Source organism: Toxotes jaculatrix, chromosome 14 (genome assembly GCF_017976425.1).
Source record: "Toxotes jaculatrix isolate fToxJac2 chromosome 14, fToxJac2.pri, whole genome shotgun sequence".
Taxonomy (NCBI): Eukaryota; Metazoa; Chordata; class Actinopteri; family Toxotidae; genus Toxotes; species Toxotes jaculatrix.
The window spans coordinates 24315927-24336529 of record NC_054407.1 but is presented as its reverse complement, the minus strand read 5'-3'; the positions used below and the strand labels follow the sequence as shown (position 1 = coordinate 24336529).

Sequence of the window (20603 nt, the reverse complement as noted above, 5' to 3'; positions counted from 1 at the left end):
ATCCTGTGCCTCATCTTCTTTTCCTTTTGTCTCCCCATCCACGTCTTCCATCTCTGTTTATTTCTCCCTCCTTATCCTTGTCTCCTCTCATCTACACTTTTTTTTGTTTTTCTCAATCTTCCTGCACTGCCCCCACTCCCTCTCCTTTCCTCTCCTTTCCTCCCCTCTCCTCTCCTCCTCTTCCTCCTCCTCCTCAGTCTCTTTCTGATTTTGTTTATTTTGCATCCTTGGTGCAGCTCTGCAGAAACTTTTTTTTTTTCGACGTCCACAGAGTCATGACTGATGCCTGATGAGATGTTGCTGTTTACTCAGTCTCTCTGCTGAGATATGGGTTATGATATGGAGAAACTGGCTGTTGTATTATGATGTTTGGCTTCTGTGTACGACTCCATAGGTTTTTGATTCACATTAGTGCTTGATTCTGATCATTACATAAACATAAAACTGGGCAGATGTTCATTTGCAGCTGTCATCCATGTTAGTTTGATATACACAACAACACAGCGGTTGTGTTGTGCATGTGTGAGTCGGTGTGAGTCTGTTGGTCCGTCTGGGCTGTTTGTTGCTCCCTATAATTTAGGTCTTTAATTCATTTTTGTAAAAATATTTCGGTTTGAAATAAGATTATGTGACACCAGCCTGGGCTGACTGCTGAGGTTTCAGCACCAGGAGCTGTCCAACACACACGTACACACGTGTACACACACATACACACACACATACACAGAGGTCCTGAAATAGGTTCAGCACCCTCTACTGGTGGCATCAGCTTTCTTCATGCGTCCTCACTCTTTCTTTCTTTGGTGCAGTAGTGATTGATTCTGTGTTCGATAGCTTTGTCTCTGTACTCTTTCCTGGCCTGAAATCCCAGCTCCTGCTTGTGTAGTCATGTATTTAAAAAAAACCTACTGCTCAGTCTGCAGACGCTGCAAAGGAAAAGGTGTTCATCAGGTTCACCATGGAGCTTTTTAAACTTCAGATTGAAAGTTTTACTAAACCTTTGTCAGCAGGTTTTCATCTGAATTGACTCTGTATGTTCACAAAGAGCTGTAAACACCATTATCCTCATTATTATTTGAGTGTGTTACAGAGCTACATGAGAATCCCCTGCTGTAGGGGACAACAGTCATGTCCTGAGAAGATATTGTGAGCTGTAAGTGAACATAAAGGCTTTCTGTTTGGACCATGTCAGAGCACATTTAACAGGTTGTACACTCCCCCAGTGGGCTCTTCCTGTTTACGCTCCCAATTTATGCCTCCATCACAGAACATCATGTGTCTCAGTGAGCTTTAACAGAGTCTGATGATTGTAATGTAGACCTATAGACCTGAGAACTGTTAGTATTAGACGTCTGCTCAGTTTAAAATTAGTTTTCCGGGTTTGTTCAGTGTAGATCAGGACAAACTGCACAGCAGCAGAGGAGCTGTGCTGCAGATGACGTGCTGTGTGAGTGTGAGCTGAGAAAAAACTCTCACTTGGAGCGGATTGTTCGACATGTGAAAATCAGAGGCGGCTGAAGGTTTTTATCTTTGCTGCGTGAAAGTCTTTAGTTGGATAAAAACCTCGCTGAAGCCCTCAGGTGTGTTTTTGCTTTTAATTCAGCATTTATTTTTATTCAGCACATATCTCATTTCAGAATTAGGCTCTTCACATTAAAATTAAACTCTGCACATCGGCAGTTAGTGCTGAAGTGTACGTCCCTGTCAGCTCGCTCACTCCAAATCCATGCAGAGTGCATTTCATTGCGTAAGTTGCTACATGAGTAACACTGTAAACAGACAAACGGTAAATAAACCAGGCCCGAGAGGCTGTTCACGCTGAATCTTTGAATCACGGCGTATATTCAGTCACGCATGTTCAGACGTGCAGAAATCTCCAAAAATACTCATGTGCTGCAGCCTAAATGCTGTAAGAAGACACTGAGCGTGCTCAGTGCGACTCGTGCTGCCTGATCTGACGCCTGGGTGAACAGAGCCTTGTCCTTCCACTGGTGTCACGCTGAATCCCATCATGCTTCAGTTTAAAGTCTCAGCTGACCCTCAGTGTGGCCGTATAGCTGACTGTGGATGTGATGCAGCTGACTGTACGCTGCACTGTGTGTCTCTTGTTGTATAGCTCAGGGGGGATTTCCCAGCTTCCCCTTGTGTGGTTCAGCTGCGTCGCTCCGCTTGCAGCCACCGACCCAGCGAGCCTCTCACAGGAAAGGTCGGAGGTCGAGAGCTTTAACGAGGCTGCTGTTAGCTGGATTTTGAGTCTGACACTTTGCTTTGCCACAGTCGATTGCAGTGTTTTATGACTTTTACAGATTAATCAAACCTCTGATATCTGATAGGTTCAACACAGTGGTGCCTCAGCCTGTTTTCAGTCCATTGAAGCTTTTCCATTGGCTGCTGTAAACAGTGTCAGTGTGAGTCTACTCCGGTTTGTTCACTCCAAACAAACCAGAAAAGAGGAGTAATACTCACCGTGACTGAAAATCTGGCTTAATTCAAGGCCAGTGAACGGAATAGGAACTGTTGTTGGACAAAACAGGACATTCAGGGACGTCGCCTTGGACTCTGGGAATGTGTGACGGGCTTTTTCACCATTATTTGATTATATCAAGAAAACAATCAACAGATTAATCAGTAATGAAAATTGTTGTTAGTTGCAGCCTCAGGTTTCGATGTGAAGCAGTTAACTCCACACGGATAAATGAAGTCATAGTTAGAGAGCTGCTTTAAATCACCAGAACCATGATAAACATCATCTATGACCATTAAACAGCCGATAGTTAAGATTTTTAGCTCATATGGATAAAATTTTTAAGTTATTTTGAGTAAATACAGATTCTCTGAATGTCACTGATGTGTAGTTGAGTGTTTCTTGAAGTTCAGTGATGAGTCCATTAATTTGCTTCCATTCGTGCTGTGACAAGTCTTAGCTCGTGTCATTATTAGAAGTAGCTCAGTAGTATTAAACTCTGTGGGTGGGAGGGATTACTTTGGCGCCGCGTGCTGGTATTAGTCAACCTGAAAACATGTTCCGTCTTCATTTGGCTGCGATGACATGCGAGCAGGGCTGCCTTGGAGCGCGTGCAGCTGGATGGTCGCAGCGGAAAAGGCAGGATTAGGGCGGCTCATGCTCCACTCGTGGGGTTAGGAAGCCTGGACTCGCTGTGGAATTAAACATCCTGGTCTGAAGCGGTGGTAATCTGCTCTTATTAACTGTGTTTGCCTAAGGATGTGGTGAACATGTAATATCCATAATCACAAAGTTAAACTGAGTGTTTACACAGTTGGTTTGTTGTAGTTTTACGAAGAGTCGGTAACCGTTATCATAATTTTGTTAATTCTGAACACGGTTCATGTGTTCACTGTTCATGTGTTTATTGGACATAATTCAGTGCGCTGAATCTAATGCTCCGTGTTAACGAGTGAAGAGTCACTTTTTATTTGTGTATTTAAACAGACTTCACATGAATGAAGCCTTATGTTGTGATTTTCAAAAGAAATTGAATGAAGTCCGTCTGCTGTTCAACAGCAAACGGATCCGTAAAAGTTTTACTTCCATGAATCTTTATTGAAACCTCCTGTTTCAGACGCTTTCTGAGCAGAATGCCTTCAGGCAGCTGATGGTGAGACACCGCCTCTGGGATTTTTATTAGCTTGGTCGTAATTTGCTTGCTGTAATTCCACTTTTACACTATCATGTGTTTTTTAAATTAAATGATTAATTGTTTTTCTGATTATAGTGCAACAAATCATGGAGTTTGATGATTTAAGTCATAACTAATGGAGGGGGCAACTGCTGAAACTATAAAGACTGTCCTCTGCCTCTAATGTTTGCTGTCCTTCGTTCCCCTAAATTCTCCTGTTTTATCATCTAAGACCCGTTTTCCAGACTACTCTCCCTCGTCTTCCTCGTCTCTCTCTGTCCTTGAGTCCGATCCTTCCTGTCACACTCAGAATAGCCTTCATCGATCCGACTCCATCTCTTTAGAGCGTCTGAGGGCCCCTTTTGGCCCCCACATCCTTTGTGTCCAGCCCTTTGAAGGCTTCACTATTGCTTTTCCTTTAAAACCTTAACACCAAAATGATCACGCGCCACCTTCTCGCTCTCTAAACAATAAGCTCATATTGAGCCGCGGCTTGCTTTTTTTTTTTTCGTCCTGAAAAGACTCCAAACAGACCTGATTCTGCTTTTCTCTGTCAGTTAGCTGCTGTATTGATGGCTGCCTTTGTGCAGAAGTCACTTAGCCTTTTTACTTGCTGTTAAACAAACAGAGGCGTCAGTAAATAGAAGATTAGGTTGTTCTGGGCATTGGAGGCGTGTGTGTGTGTGTGTGTGTGTGTGTGTGTGTGTGTGTGTGTATGAAAATGTGTGTGTTTTGGTGTTAGGGGATGGTTTATCTCAACCATCAATAGCACTGTGTCTTCTTCCCTATGTACACACACACACACACACACACACAGCGAGAGCTTCACACCCGCCGATTAGCCGTTCTTCAAACTCGCTGCAGCTTCCTCTTTCAAGGTCAAACTCAGCTTACCTGGAGCGCCGGCTGCACGGAGGAGATAGAGGAGAAAAGAAAGGAAAACAGGCCAAGTGTGGATTTCATAAGAAGAATGCACGCATGCGTTTTCAGCCCTCTGCCTTCGGTGTCTCCTGACAAATGTTTTGTGTATTTTAACATTAAACAGGCTTTGCTGTCTTCCACTGCTGCCGGCGCATCACAATCAAACCCATTTCTCTGTCTTTTCAAAGGCGTCCGCTCCGTCTCTGCTTTCATGTACATTTTAGATTTCAGGCGGTTTTTGTGTGAAAGGCCTGATCAGATTTTCTGTGACTGATTCCGTTGAGTGAAACAGCGCCACTGGCTGATCATGACCCCGTTTGCTCATTTAAATGAACCATTTTCTAGAATTTCTACCAAAAAATCGAAGCATTGAATAAAAACGCACAGCAAACGTGAACAAGTGAGAATCTGTGTTTACTCTCACAGCTGCATCTGCATCTGGAGATGAATCCCAGGTTTCATCCACACGTGGTAATTGTATTTTGTTGTGTGCGTGTGCTTGACATGTTCTTGACGTGTGCTTGACGTGTGCTTGACAGGTGCTTGACAGGTGCTTGACAGGTGCTTGACAGACTTATTCACCTGGTTCTCACTGCAGCAGGAGAAGCATCAGCTCTGCCCTCTGTCCATTTTCCAGAACCAGGTCTAATCTGATCAGCTGAGACTGTCGTCACTGGAAAAATGACACCATTAGTCATTTGTCCAAACAATGACGGCTGTTATGTCCTGTGATCATGTGACAGGGTGCGTTACTTTACCCATAGTAATAATGGGAAGAGGTCAGGGTCGAGAACACACGGGACTCTGACACAGGAGACCGCCAAATCGATGTTCCAAGCTGTCGATTGTAACAGTTTCATAACCTTAACCGTGTTTATTGTAACCGTGACGATGAAGGCGAAGCGCCAGTGTGTCGTATCGGAGAATCAGGGGACAAAATACGTATATGGTTATTAGGTTTGTGGACTTGTTGTGAAAAGCATGTGATAAAATCAAAAGCACCAGAAAAACTCTCGTGGACCTTTAGATGATCGAGAGCCACGACCGAAATCTGGAGCTCCCATCAGAGCTGCACACGTATGTGGGAATTCATTTAATCACCACCGTAGTTTTCCCGTTTCTCTTGGTGTACACAGTAGCTGTCCTGCTATCTGTTATGGCATGTTGTGGGATTGATCCATGCTCTGTGCTCACTTGTTGCCAGGCAGAATTTCTGCTTCCTAAAACCCTGAGTTCAGTGAAAGGCAGCCATGTTGATCCTGACACAGTTTCTGTGATCTGACGTCGCAGTGACCTTTAAGGCCTGCTTGTCATTCACATGACGTCTTGCGTTACTGCGTCTATCTGCTGTCTCCGTCGTCCCCTCTCGTCCCCTCTGTGAGCAGCTGAGCGTCTTTAGACTGACTCAGCTCCATGAAAAGGGAGGAGGGAGACGCAAAGGGACGAATCAGTGACTCTGTCCTTTATCTCCTCTCCTTCCTTACCTCTCTTTCACCCTCCTCCTCCTCCATCTTGCCGGTTTCATGCGGTTGATCTCGGACAATCTTGCTGTTACCAGACACTGCACTCAGCCGCTGTTAATATTTAATGAAGGATCGGGGCCATCAGCCGCGGCTTTTTGAGCTTTTAATGGCAGAGTTTTCCAGTGATATTTTTATGCTGTGACCTCCCAGGCATTTCCAAAAATTGCTTCAGACGAAAAAGCTTTTACCGTCCTTCGTTCTCATTCTTCTGTCATGTATTAACCTCGAAATCAGGGCCGGAAATAAACACTTTCCATCCATTTAGAAATCAGCAGGTGTTATTACAACTTAGCCATCCAAACATGATTTTAAAATTTTTCTTTCTTTTTTTTAAAAGATGTTTCTGAGTGTCTGGTTAACTGGTAAAGTGGAGAAGTGTGTAATCCTGAAATATCGTTAAAGCCTCCTTCAGATATAGTTTAATGACTGGCTTTGTCTCTGCGTCTCACTCTGATCTGTTCCCATTTTTATTTGCTGTCGATGCTGTTTTCTGTTACTAGAGGCTCCGAATTTCATCTCCATCGGTTTCACCTTAAAATCCTTCAGGAATCAGGATCTGAATCACGACCCCCCCACTGCTACAGTGCACATTAAAAGCCTTCCATTTAATTAAGGGGCCCATCTCTCCCCATGTAAAGTCAGCAGGAAGTGTTGTGTTCCCGCCGTGACAGTACCTTAACACAGAGACAGAGCAGTAAAATTCAAGAAGACAAACTCAGTGGAGCAGAGTGAGGAGTTTGACGTGTCTCTGTGTGGACGCCGCAGCACAGGCGGTTGTTGTCCTCGCCTCTAAATCGTGGTAACGATTTAATCCACAGTTAAAATAAACATAAAACTTATTTGTCCAAAGACGACTTGGCGGTTTTATAGTTCGAGAGTCCACACTGTCTCTCAATTTTATGTTAATCTCCGAGACGTTAAAGGCAAAAGAATAATATGGATTAAACCATAACACGCATTATGGCGGCGTGAAAGAAGGATGTGATTTAGTGTGCGGCTCGCTGCCATCACAAACCTCACTGAGGGGATTTTGGCCACGGTCACCGTGTTTATTCCTCCGGCCTCGTCCTCGGTGAGAGCAAATGAAGCTGTCTGTGTGGGAGAGTTACAGCCCCCGAGTCTGGGCTCTGAAACGATAAATAAAGACGCCTCGTAGTGGCTCATTTCCTCCTCCCTCTGCTCTCTGCCTCGGGCTCTTAAACCTTTTTGTAGAGTTTTTGTGCCAGAGGAGTGTCCTGACTGATAAATCACACCTTGTGTAGTTTTACAGAACAGTCAGTTCCCTTCGGGGAATATGGAGGGTGTTTTCCACCTTCTCCTTTCTCTCACTGAAGTTTGTTCCTCTGTGGCTTTTGCTCAGACGTCTCGTGTTGGAGTCTAAGTTTCCTGAAACGTGAACAGAAAAGTCAGATGTGATCCAGCGTGTTCAGCAGTGGTGGCCGACCTCCAAAGACACCTGCAAGTCAGTCAGTTTTACCTGCCAAATGCTGACTCCACACTCGCCCCCCCTCCTCTTCCGTTATCTGTCGGGCAGCCAGACATTCATCTCAATGAAAGCTCCTCTTTGTGTCCTTTTCACTGAAGTGCTGACAGAACCTTATTGCGGGTCATTGTATTGCTGCTGCTAAATATAAGACAGTTAGCTGCTCTGACGTTAGCTCGTGGGCATCATTTTTGGGAGACACCGGCTGCGTCACACAAGCAACACGTCGGCAAAATGGGATTCTTCATCATCGCTTCTTCGTTCTGCTGCACAATCAAGCAAACTCAAGGATCTGACCTGAAACCGAAGCAGAAGGTTCAGGTGTGAAAAGACGAGATACAGCGAGCTGTGTGTGCACTGCTTTTCTTTGTTATGTCTTAATAAACTGAATATCATGTAGTGACATTACACTGAGCTGGAGGAAATCAGAATTTATTATTATTATTGGCTTTTATAGCTCAAACTATTAATTAAGAAAAGAATCATCAGGTCACTCTATAATCAAAATAATTACTAGTTACAGAGATAATGTGCAAAATTCAGCGATCGAGTGTTTAATAAAAAACAGAAGAAGACAATAAATGTGCCGAACTAAATGGGTTTTGAAGGTTTTTTTTTTTTTAAATGTCTCCCTCTGTTCTGAGCCTGGACCGTGAAATTTTTAAAAGCTTTTGGTCAGAAGAGTTTCTGTGGAGAAAACTGAGGATTAAAGGATCAAACATAGTGAGAGCGAGAGCGAGAGGAACCGTGTCGCTCTCAACATCTAATTAACACGATCATAAGTTGGACTGAAAAAGCCAAAGCGGAGCGACCAGAGCTGGAGTTTCACCGTCTCATAAAGACAACACCAGTGACTGTTTGCTTCACCCTCAGCTCCCTCTTCAGCTCGTCCTCCTGTGTGGTGTTCGTCTCATTATTAGCTCCTCGGTGCATCTCCTGCTCTGTTCTCATGGCTCGAGGCTGGGTCAGGAGGTTAAAGGTCGAGGCTTATTGATTATCTCACATGGATCGGCTCCGTCTTAATGGACAGTGTTGGTGAGAAGTCTGACCCTGAGGACGACACATGACTGGGATCATGACTGCGGGGACACATGTTCAGCATCACAGTGTCAGTTCAGAGATCCATCCATCTTCCCTGTGTCAGGAGGTTTCCTGTCTTCCAGCGTCAGTTTCTTGAAGAGCGTCCTGTCGCAACGGTCCAAACAGCAGAAGCTGCAAGTATTAGCAGCAGCTTCTCACAACGTCTTACCTCACAAAGTGTTATTTAAAAATGAAAGACGTCCGCCCAGGGCATTTTTTTTCCCCTTGACACCATGTTTGCTGTCCCCTGTGCCGGCAGAAGGAGAAAACCAGAACACTTTTTAAAACCGGGTAGAAATGCAAAGACTCTTGATGTTATCCAGACTGTGTGTCCAGGTGTAAATGGGGCCTTACAGTCCAGCCTATCAGACAGTTTCTCCTTCTTGGATTCTCCCTTACCTGCCGGAGGTGATTGGTGTCTATCCCCTGCTCCTGTGCTCAGGGTTGGAAATGTGTGCAGCTCTTTTTGTGATTCATCTGTTGTTGGACACCAGAACAAAATGTCATGTCTGGAGTCTCTCAGGCTGCTGTACCTCCTTGCTAAAGGCTGTTGGGTCTGTATGCAGCCTGAAGACACTACTCAGGGCTAAAAAAGGCACCACCGTCTATAAAAAAGAAACACTTATCTGTTCCTTTATTTACAGTTACTGTTCTGTACTGGTATAGAACTAAGGATGGAAACCACACATGGTCCTCAGCACACTGCCAGTGTATATTCTTTCTAAACTCATGAAGGGTAGAAACAAAGTTCTTGAAGTTCTGCAGATTCTGCTCCGTTCACCTTGTTTCCACCGAGCGTCACGAGGTGATTTTCTTATCGTTCTTAGTTTCCTGGATATTCACCCCACAGTCTGAAGTGGGTCTGATGTGCAACGACATTTGTCCTGTTTGAGTCTGAGAACATATTGAGGGAGCTTTTAAGCTCAGAGTGAGGGTGATTTTCGGCTTATTCTTCACATTGAGGATGATTTCAGACAGGATTACCCCCCCAGCGGTAATCTATTCATAGCACCGGGCGCCAGCCAGCAGCGCTCGGCACTCTCCTCTGGGGTCAGCGTTTAATGAGATTACTGTTGGATTACTGTTATCTGTTGGAAATGTGGAAAAACAGCAGGTACTTGGAAAAAATGAATGAACGGCGCCTGTACTCAGCGTGTGGTGAAAATGTTGAACCACACACAATTCAGTCAGATCACTTTCCGATGTTAAATTCGTCCTTTTGTGACTGAAACTAGAAACGTTTCTTACTCAAAGTGTGAAAGATTCAGGAAAGATGAGAGAATTTTTTAGCATTTTGGATAAAATTTTGCTCATTAGTTTGTTTTTGTCGTTTATTGTTTTCACATGGAAATAATAAAAAAAGATAAATAACTTTAAACTGATTTTACTTCATTTAACAATGTGGTGATCAGAAGGAGAAGACCTTCAGTGGGGCAGACAACCAGTCAGGAGTTTGGAGTTGGCTCTGCATTAATTGGCTCTTAGTTATACAGGGGCCCACTGGGGACAAACTTTGTGGACCAAGCAAGGACTTGAGACTTTAATTGAAGCTTTTAAATGATGTGTCAAACCGCTTGTAGCCAGCGAGGCGGCGCCTCGTATTGATTTCTCTATCAAAAATGATTTTTTTACAGGCAGTTGGCCTTTAGTCTGACCCTGAAGCTCTGTCTCCTCCAGCAGCTCATAAAGCTCTGCTGCTGCTGCTGCTGTTCGCGTTCCACAGGAAACTCAACAGTGTCTGAGCTTTCATTTTCCTAAACTGATATGTGATACAATCCTGTGTTTATCTGTTCTTCATGTGGAACCTGTGAGTTTACAGACGGATTCTGTGCTAATCATCTGTGAACAGCTAAAGTTTGTGGAGCAGAACACGAATGTAAAGCACAATCGGTGCAGCAGTGGTTAAAATAAGAGAAGAAATGGTTTCATAAAGATCCTCTTTGCAGTAACGTCGCTCTCGTGGCTGCGTTCGTTAAAATCTCACTTTGTCTTTGTTGTGAAAGTCAGAGCTGCTTGCAGAGGGACACTGAATCCAAACAGAGCAGTTTGACACTTGCCAATGAAATTGCCAGGCTCACCGTGAATTGCCTCTGGGCTGTGTGCAGGTTGACACCCTGGTATTACACAACAACGACTATCTGTCATGTCTGATAAGAGTCTGGCAGCGGGAAAACCATTAGCTTTTAGAAAGTGTTAGCGTCAGTAGAAACAGTGGCATCGTCTCAGCCAAAGGTTTCATAACCACAGAGACTGAGAGACTAATGGACATTTTTAGACTGTGATTTTTGGAGTGGGATTTTGGATTTAAATATTGTTGCCTAAAAAAATGAACTTTCAGGCGAGCTGTGTTTATTCTGGACATCTAAATATTTTTTTTCTTCATGTCTGTATTGTCATCAGGAATATTGTGGCAGGACTGAGCTGAAGCAGTGTTACCCTGACTACCAGAGTCCACTTCCACTTCATTTTCTCTTATTATTCCTTCTTCAGTCTGTTGATGTCAGTCGTCTTTTATTAGGAAAAACTAGTGGTAGCAAGGAGCAGTTAACTTCTGTGGTGTTAAAGTTGGATTTTTGCCTCGGTGTCATGAAGCACCTTGATTTTTCGGGTGTTTAATTGTCTGTCTTTGTGTCTCCGTGCTGTCTCAGACCAAACTGGGCTGTGCATCCTCCAGGCTTGTAGCTGCTTGTTGTCTGGTGCGTGTGCTGGGTGTCTCCTGGGACGACTGGTCTTCAGCGGCTACACTATCACAGATAGTCTCCTGCAGGCTGTTGTGCTGAAGCTGCTACGTGCCCTCGGGGATCTGTCGCCCCGTCAGCTCAGGGAACGACCCTCGGAGAACCAGCCCACGCCTCAAAACATGTCTTAGCTCATGAAGGGAAGTTCTGAGTGGTTTGGTGCTAATTGCTCAGTTGTTCCTCTGCTAATTCTTATCATAGATCAGCTGTTACTTACAAGTCAGATGAATTTAGAGACACTACACTCTCAGTTGCCAGTTTATTAGGTACACCTGACTGAAGCTAATACAACAGTCCTGTATGTTTCTCAGTTATGAAGATCGTGACAGAGAGTCTCACCCGTGGCATGCTTTCACCCTGGGAGCGATTCTTCAGTTGTGCTCTGACAAATTATCCAGTGTTTGAAATCCCAGCGTCTCCTGATTCTGTTTGTGCAAAGCATTTTAGATCCACTGCAGCAGCTGTTGACACAGAGCTGGTTCATACTTGTGTTTTCCCACACAGAAGGCTTGACTTCAGGCCTGTACATGCTGTTCAATGCCGATTTGCGCCGACGGGGTCGTGGGAGGATTCGATGAGCGATATCAGCATCAGTCTGAGAAAAATGTAGATAAACCGTGATGCAGAGAGGGGGAACGGAAGAAAACACAGCCGACGCTGTAGAACGTACAGTTCATATCAGTCAGATGTATGCGTCAACGCTCAGTCGCTGTGTGCGTTCAGGCAGCAATCCATCAGACTTGTTTACAGCCACACAGAGAGCTGATGGAGCTCACCACAATGGCTGCTTTCTGCTTCTCCTCCTGCTTCTCGCTCAGAGGAAGAAAACAGGATGTTACTTCCATAAAGTGACATTAAAGAGACGAGCATGCCGCCGAGCTGCAGGCTGAGCTGTGGGCAAATGTCAGGATCACATGCTCAGGAGAAGCATCGCCAAAGGCCACAACAGGGGGACGGCCACAAATGTTGGATCCTCTGTTGGACGTAGAGAAGGTTTGTCAGAGGTCAGAGGTCGCTGGTAATGAAGCACCGCACTGAGGGAGGTCTTCTTCTTAATTCACCTCTGTGTGTTTTGTTCAGAGCCACACACATGTGACTCTTTCACCTTAAACTCGCACAAACAGAAGAATAATTTCTTCATAGTTTACTAAAGGTACAAAGACACATAAAACTGTCCCTGATTCTTATCGTAGCTGTACTGTTTGGTTTGACATCCATGTTTTGACACATGGATGTTGTTAAATTGACACGCGTGTTTTCAGCGTGTGGAAGCCTCTTCCTGCTGATTTATGAGCCTCAGCCGCCTCAGTCTTATTAAACAGTGCGTTCAAACAGCACACATTAAAAATACATCATGTGCAGCGCACACAGCGACCCAGATGATGTGCAGAGCTAATCCAGCGCTTTGTCATTGGGCCGCTCTGGTAACACATTCAGAACATATTGGAGAACATCTCAGTTTTCATCACTGTGTGTTTGAAATGAGCTGCAGACGTTCAGTCGTCATCGCAGTCCTTAGTCCAATTTACACGTTCAGCCCGAGGAAACAGGCTGTGATGCTGGAGGTGCCAACAAAAGCTGTTATCAGACCGACACAGGAGACGGAATGTGATATGACTGTCAAATCAGCCTGTTGTCTCTGGAATGTCTTCGTACTCAATAATCCATACACTGTGTTATGGGCCTCTTCCTGCGAACAATTAATCATTACACACTCACAGACATCGCTGTGCTGTCTTTTCCATTCTGTGATCCGCTGGGTCAGATCTGGATTGCGGTGTTTTACTCAGCACTGAACACAGAGCTCTGTTCCTCCGGAGAAGACGGAGCCAACGCTAAAGTTTCTGCTGGTGACAGATGGTGGCAGCATCTGTCGTGGCGAGGCTGATGCTGGGTGGGATGCGCACTTTTTGATTCCTGTGAACTCGTCCCAGACTCTGCCGCGGCATATACTGCTAATTCTAAGATTAATGTTTTCAGGAGTCTGAATGGTGCTTTTAGTGTGTTACTGCTCTACAAAAACAAACGTCCACTTTAAAAGGAAAGTGATAAGTCACGTGTCTGATAACTGTTTGGCATTTTCGATTCAACGTTGTGTTGATGTCAGTTAAAGTGTATGTATGTAACTCACTACTAACTGTAATGTGTTAGGAGTGAGTGACAGACATGTTGTTACGGATAAACCTTTTTCATGGCTGAAGAAAGACATTAATTTAAGAGCTGAACAGCCTGAACAAGCTGCGTCCTCTCATTTGTAAGTAGGAGGAGGACGAAGGAGGACAAGCTCCAACAAACAACCGTCGGAGAGTTTAACATCAGACCTTTGAATAAAAACAGTCTGAGATTTCGGCGACTTTCACATGCAGACCAGCTAATGTGCAGGATTTAACTGGAAAAAGGCTCCAAATCCTTGTCTATGGTGCTGAGATGGTGATGGGAAAGCTGTGAAGTGCTTTGTGTTTAATCTTGAGCTGATGTATATATCTTGTTTTTTTTTTTTATTATTGGAGAATTTTATTATTCATCAAGTATTTGGGAAGTGAAACGTCTTCCTTTTGCTCTCAGGCTGCTGCTGATTGTGCCAGAAGAACTGGAACAGCTGGTTGTGCTGCACATCTTGGTTTATCTTCCCAAACAGCAGCCGAGCTGTTACGTGTGTTCCCTTCCACTGTTAACAACGGCTGAGACAAGCTATCACAGCTCTAAAACTGTGACAGTTGTCTCCGCTGAATGGCATCCGATATTGTCATGGTAACAAGCTGCATATAGGGCACATGTCATGGGATTCTAATTTGGAGCGCAGATCCATGTGGTCTGGAAAGGAAATGGAAAAAAGTCTGAATACAACCTGTCCACACAGAAAACATCGGATCTGTGTCGAAAAAGTCTGAACTGGGACACGAGACGCTGCAGTGGGAACAGACTTCACGTCACTGGGGGAACTGGAGTGCAGCATGAAAGCCGACAGTGTTTATTGTCACTTACTGTGACAAAATGTTGGTTGAGTATTACAGGGACCCATGTTTGGTAGTTCTGTATACGCCAGCCTCAGATATGGTCGTGGAGTTGAATCGGTTTCAACAATTAAATTTATTTCTTCATGCAAATCAGGAAACGTTTCACAATTCAGATTAGAATTTACTGAGAAAACGTTCATGAGAAGTGAAATGAAATGAAATGATAATGTCACACACATGCATGGGAGTCGATCAGCCTCTGTTTGGCCAGTGAGGAGGCTGTCATTGGCCCTGACGGTCGGCGTGCAGATGGGCCGGGTACATGTTTAACAGTGGTAATTACTGGAACCAGTGCTGTGGAAGACTTGTATTGGCAGGAGTTAGATCATGTGATCTGACTCATTCTTCATGTCCAGGTTATAAAACAGCTTTATCGTAGTTAGATAAGGTTTATTTCATTTCAGTGTTCAATCTAAAGAAAACAGAGATACCGAGCACGACTGGTGGAAAATAGGTTTGTCCACTGAAAGAATCAACAGGGCTTTATTTAGTATTTCCTACAGAGTCTCTTCAAACATCAGAGCGATACTGCACTCGGTTATGAATTATTAATTGAGGCCGTCCGTGTCGTGTTAAATTTAAAATGTAATATCTTCTGACGGCCTGTGTTGACTGTGGAATATCTTCATGGAGTCGCCGGCAGATAACTGAGCATGTGAAGCCGAGTTAATCATTCGCTGTCCTCTCCTGCACCTCAGAGCCACAGAACAAATCCCTTCATTTGGCAGAGGAGTGTTTTCTGCAGAGAGCAGCTCTGGCAGCGAGGAGGTTCAGCTCTGCCGCTCTCAGCCGGCTGCTCCTCTCGCGTGTTTTCGTGCAGCTGTCGTCAGATACTAAGAGCAGGTTAAACTGAGGTGGCTCCTCCAGCTTTTAAGAGTGGAGATGCTGCCGTGACTCCTTCTTCTAGAGTACATATGTAATTGTGTAAAGAGTCCTCCATGAATGTAATATAACAGGTCCAGTCGTTGTGCAGGAAGGTAACTGATAGCTCTGAAGTATCGATGCTGGGTGGACGTCCGTGGGTCACGTCGTGGTGGATCTGGCTGTCTGTTCGCTCCCTCTGAATCATTTTGTTGTAAAACCAGAGTTCAGGTTTGAAGTTTGCTTGGCAGTGACTTCGCCTTTGTGCACAGATTTATTTTGTTTGAGGAGAGCGGTGCTTTGGATGGACATTATTTACATCCAGCGCTAACACTGAGTGCCAACGCTGGAGGTGGGGTGTCAGGGAGGAACCACACTGTTTCCCCAACCTTAAGTGAAGCCGAGAACATAAAACACGGACTCTGCTGCCAGCTTAGAGAGATTCAAACACACTTGAACTTACAAAGTATTTGTGAGCATCACTTTACAAGCTCAGGATCTTTTTGCCCTAATTTGAGCCTGTAGAACAGAGTGAAGTCATTTCCCAGATCAAATTATTCTTTAGGTAACATATGAGCTCACCAGCTTTTCCTGGAGCTCTCCATCTTATCCCACAGCCTTACAGAAGGCTGTTGGCTGGAGCTTGGTCAGTTTTCTTATTACCTGTGTCGTCATGAGGGAGTTTAAAGCAGAAAACACTAGTATGTGTAGTTTAAGACGCGTCCCAAGGTCACGAGTAGGTTTTTTTTTTTTTGTACTCATTAAGTCTGAAGGACAGACTTCTGACTACAGCTGTGTGTGTTTACCTTCCATGTCACACTGTATGCTGCTACTCATCCTTGAAACCAATTGAAAACATTATGATAATTATTACTATTATTAACCCTGACTGATTATTTTCCATGTAGCTGTTTGTAAAGCTGTGCCTCTTCCTGGCCCACTGCTCTTAATGAGGCCTTGTTAAAAACATCCACATCACTGGCATTTTCCTTTAATGAGCGCGCCGCGCTCTCCTCTCCGTACTGATGCCCTTTATGGTGAGCGGGCGCTGCTCTTTTCCAAAACAACATGGACGTCGCCACAGCTGCCGCAGCTGCCGCAGCTTATGGGGTTTTAATTTTCGTCTCCGTGGGAGGAGCAGAGGCCTTCAGGGGGTGACCAAGAAATTTAATCAGTGCTGATGGCGTCCTGGGAGAGATTCACAACAACACACAGTAATACACCGTAATGCACTGGGAGGCTCCTCGGCTCTGTGAAATACAGGGAAGAGCCTCAGGGGAGAAGACTGTGTGTCTGTGTCTGTGTCTGTGTGTGTCTGTGTGTCTCTGTGTGTGTGTGTGTGTGTCTGTATGTGTGTGTGTGTGAAGCTTGAAGGAAAAATCCTCTGATACTCCTACACATACTCAGTTTTGAATGTGAAATACACTCCAGGAGATTTATTTTTTTTCTTCTTGGTAACATGCTGAGTTTCCTGCAGCGGTGTTTGGGCGGAGGCGGGCCGCCTCCGCTGAATTAATGACCGCCTCCACCATCTTCAGAAGATATTAAAACGGTCTCACTACAGAAAACCTCGGAGGCTCAGTCTGCAGTGTTTGACCACATCAATCTGAAATGTGTTCACATGCGTAACCGGAGCGAGTTTGACTTGATCCAGTGTTTCAAAGGAAAGTAGCACAAGAGCTCGAAAAGTCTGAGTGCTGCCAGATGATGAAATATGCTAATTAGCACCTTCATGACGTCATTCTGCCTCGTGTCAGCTGACTTCAGCCCTTCATCCGTCTGCCTCTCCTCCTCTCTGTGCTCACATATGCAGTCATTTAAAGAGCTGGATTCACCGTAAAGCTGTTCTCACATGTTCCTCGGGTTCTGCTGTCAGACTGAGCTGCAGCTCGTTAAGACGACGCGTTAACGAGCGGCCACTTCCAAGCTGCTGCTCTGCTGAAATCCTGATTTTATAACCGTCACCTGACAAAACCACCACACTCACAAGTTAAAGACAAATGGCTGTGCTGTGATTTCAGATGTGTTTATTTATAAACTCATCAGTCAGAGAGAAAGAAGCAACAGAAGATCTTTTTTTTTTTAATGACAGTCACAAAGTTTGCAGCACTGACTTGACCTGTTTTCCTGCCTCAGGACTGAGTCCAGATGGGGTTTGAGATCAGAGCAGTGCACATTCAGTTTTCTTTCTACTGTTGTCTTACTGTTGTATAACTGCCTTGATTCACGAGCAGCCAGCCCACTGGGCGGGAAAGGCTAAAACAAAAAACACAGACTACATTACGTGTTTGGGAGGAACTGGGACATCAGCTGGGAACCGTACTGCCCAGCATCAGTACCTGAGGCAGGTAGTGGATCTTTGAGAAGGTGGCTGATTTTGTTAAGCTCTCGCCGCCTGACTCTACGCTCCGTGAACACCGATCCAGCCGCCCGCAGTGGAGAGGCCTGCGGGCGGCTGGAGAAAGCCCCCTCATCAAATGTCAGCTCGCTCTCCACAAAGCGTTTCTCTGTGGAGAGCAGCAGAAATTAGAAGATCTTCTCTTCACGCTCTGTTTTTATCGGTGATAACATAACGCTGCCGGCGTCAGGCTGACGGGTTGTCTGTCCGTCCAACCTGTCCGTCCCATTCTCGAGGGGGCTGTGACCTTATTTCACATTTGGTCAGAGACTGAACTGGAGACGCTGGTCTTGTGAGTCCACCCTGACCCTGTGACGATTCACGGTGTGTGAAGCCCCCATGTTTTCAGATTTCGTAGCTTCGTCCATGCTGAGACCTTGTCTGCTGTCATGGCAACAACTCTGATTCTATCCGAATCAGCTTTATAGGCCGAGCATGTGAACACATACATCTCAGTGAACTCACACGCTAATACAGCAACACAACAAAACAATGCTTTTCATTAAATTCCTTCAGAGTCTTCTCTGCATGCATCATAAGAGTCTGGTTGGTTGACTGGTTGACTGACTGGTTCACTGGTTGACTGGTTGACTGGTTGGTGGAGGAATAAAACCACAAGGCCGTGATTCTGGGTTCCTCTTAGTGCAGCGATTTTACTGCAGAGGAAAACAGTGGCAGAGCACTTCAGAGCTTTCCTCTCAGAGACAGAGGACACTGAACTGTCTGAGGTTTTTATCAGCTGTGACACAATTCTGCCTCAAGCGTAAGAGCAAAAGCATTTTCTCTTTCTAAAAAAAAAAAAAAAAAGAAAAGAAAAACCGAGACAGTAGACAGGGAGCAGTAACACGGCTTTAAAATGATTTCATTTACAGTGTGCTTCATGCTAATGAGGCTTCTATAACTCAGAGGTGAACCATAAAAGAAGCGTTTAAATACACATTTCTGACTTTCCTTTTCACTGACGCTGTGAGACAATCAGAAGTCACATTTTCATGGTGAGATGGCTAATTAGAGCAGAAATCCAGTGGAAACGGATTGAGGAGGGAAAATATCACCATGTTAAATTCCGGAATATGAGTATTTTTGGAAAACAGGCTGTTTTATAAGCTTTTGCAGCTGAAATGCGCTGAGTCACCGATGGCGTGTTTGTCATCTGAACAGCTCAGTCTGAGTCTGAGAAGCGTTGCTTATGCTGGATAAATCTGCAATTCATGATTAATACAAGAAGTAGTGGAATGTTTTGTGTTGTAGCAGCCGGGGTGGTGGATGCTGCACAGTGTGTTTGTGTCACACCAACACAAAATTACTGGCTTGATAAAATATTTGGAAGCCGCAGGAATTATCTGCTGAATGAACTGCTGCTCACGGCAGTGACACGCTGAAGAGACGGCGACTGCACACCAAGCTCCAGTGGCTTTACTACATTAACCACAAAGTTTCCCCTCAGCTCTAAGTAACACACACACTTTGGGCAAAAGTATGTGGACAGTTCTGTCCACGTGTCCCGTGTAGTATTTCTAGTTGGCTACCTCTGCTGTCTCCTGATCCACCTCTGCAGGTGTTTTCAGTTATCTTACCTGCAGTAGGCTCCATGTTATTCCACCACCATCAGTGTTATTTTTATTTTTTCACCCAGCCTGTATCGTGACTGGCCTGTAAATTATTTGACTTCTGGCTTTTATCTGACTATCTGGTTCTTATATATTGGTTTTTTTTTTTCTTCATTTCTTTCCACTTTAGTTGATCTTTTCGTGTTTTGTTGGGAGCAGGGCTTTGGAGCAGGGCTGTATGGACCTGTGAGGGGGACCGTGGGGCAGGTATGAGCTGGGTGGGTAATCCAGCCCTGCCTGTACAGGCCAGAAGATGAGTTTGAAAAGCCAGAAGCCTCCTCACCTGGCCAGGTAATCATGACTTACTGATGGACAAGCAACAGATACTGTAGATGGTGGCAGATGCTCAGGACCTGTGCAGACTTGTCTGTGGCTGTAATTACTCCCCACACACACACACACACACACACACACACACACACACACACACACACACACACACACACACACACACACACACACACACTTCACCCCATGAGAGCACCACAGGTAAACACTGTTTCACTCCCGACCATTTGGGCTCAAAAATAGCTGGTGGAAGCAGTGGAGGGTTTTCCTCTGTGACATGTGCTGAACTCTTAGCCAACCTGTTTTAACACTTGCGTCATGTAAAGCTCCAGCAGGCAGGAGGAAGCCAGCCGGGCGGCGGCGGCTGCAGCGGTGAAATCCCTCGTGCTGCTGAGGAGCTCGGTGGTGTTGCAGTGTTGCATCAGCTCTGGGTCGTGATGGTTTAGCAGGCCGAGCTGCTCTGCACTCTGCAGCATCACGGCTGATGAAAGCCTTCAGTCTTTATAAAGTCATCGTTCACAGAATGAAGGAGGGCAGCTGTGCTTTTCTGAGCCACTGATGTGTTTTGTTGAGAAATTTGAACAACCTGTAAAGTAGGAAGCTACTGAGGACGATAAAGTCTGATGAATTAACTCTCAAATTGGTTATTTGTGCCCTCAGTTTACAAATGGCACTGTAAATGACTAAACTGTGGGCTCACAATACTTGTTTTGTTCTCTCAGTTAAATAATTTGTCAGATCACTTCAGAATATGAAATGCTGCTCTCTTTTATTCATGTCTCTCATTTCAAATTTTGAGTTGATGTGAAAACACATGAAGGTCTCCTGATGAAAGCAACAGGTTTCATTTTTCCTTTTTTTTTGATGCATTGTTGATACACCTGCAGGATTATATTTTTACGTCAGATTGGTCCTGTAAGGATCATAAAATCCATCGTGATGAGTTTGAACGTTAAGGTTTGAAGTTTGGGGAGACGCCGTGCTGCGAAGCTTCCAGCTGTATATTTAGCTGTACCTTCCACCTGGATTATTTTTACCGCAGTTAT

General features: G+C 44.9%; 1 protein-coding gene across 1 annotated transcript in view; it reads left to right on the top strand.

The window, feature by feature from the left end:
• The window catches only part of adcy8 (adenylate cyclase 8 (brain)), a 60406-nt gene that overhangs the window by 1300 nt on the left and 38503 nt on the right, over positions 1-20603 (top strand). The window lies entirely within an intron of this gene.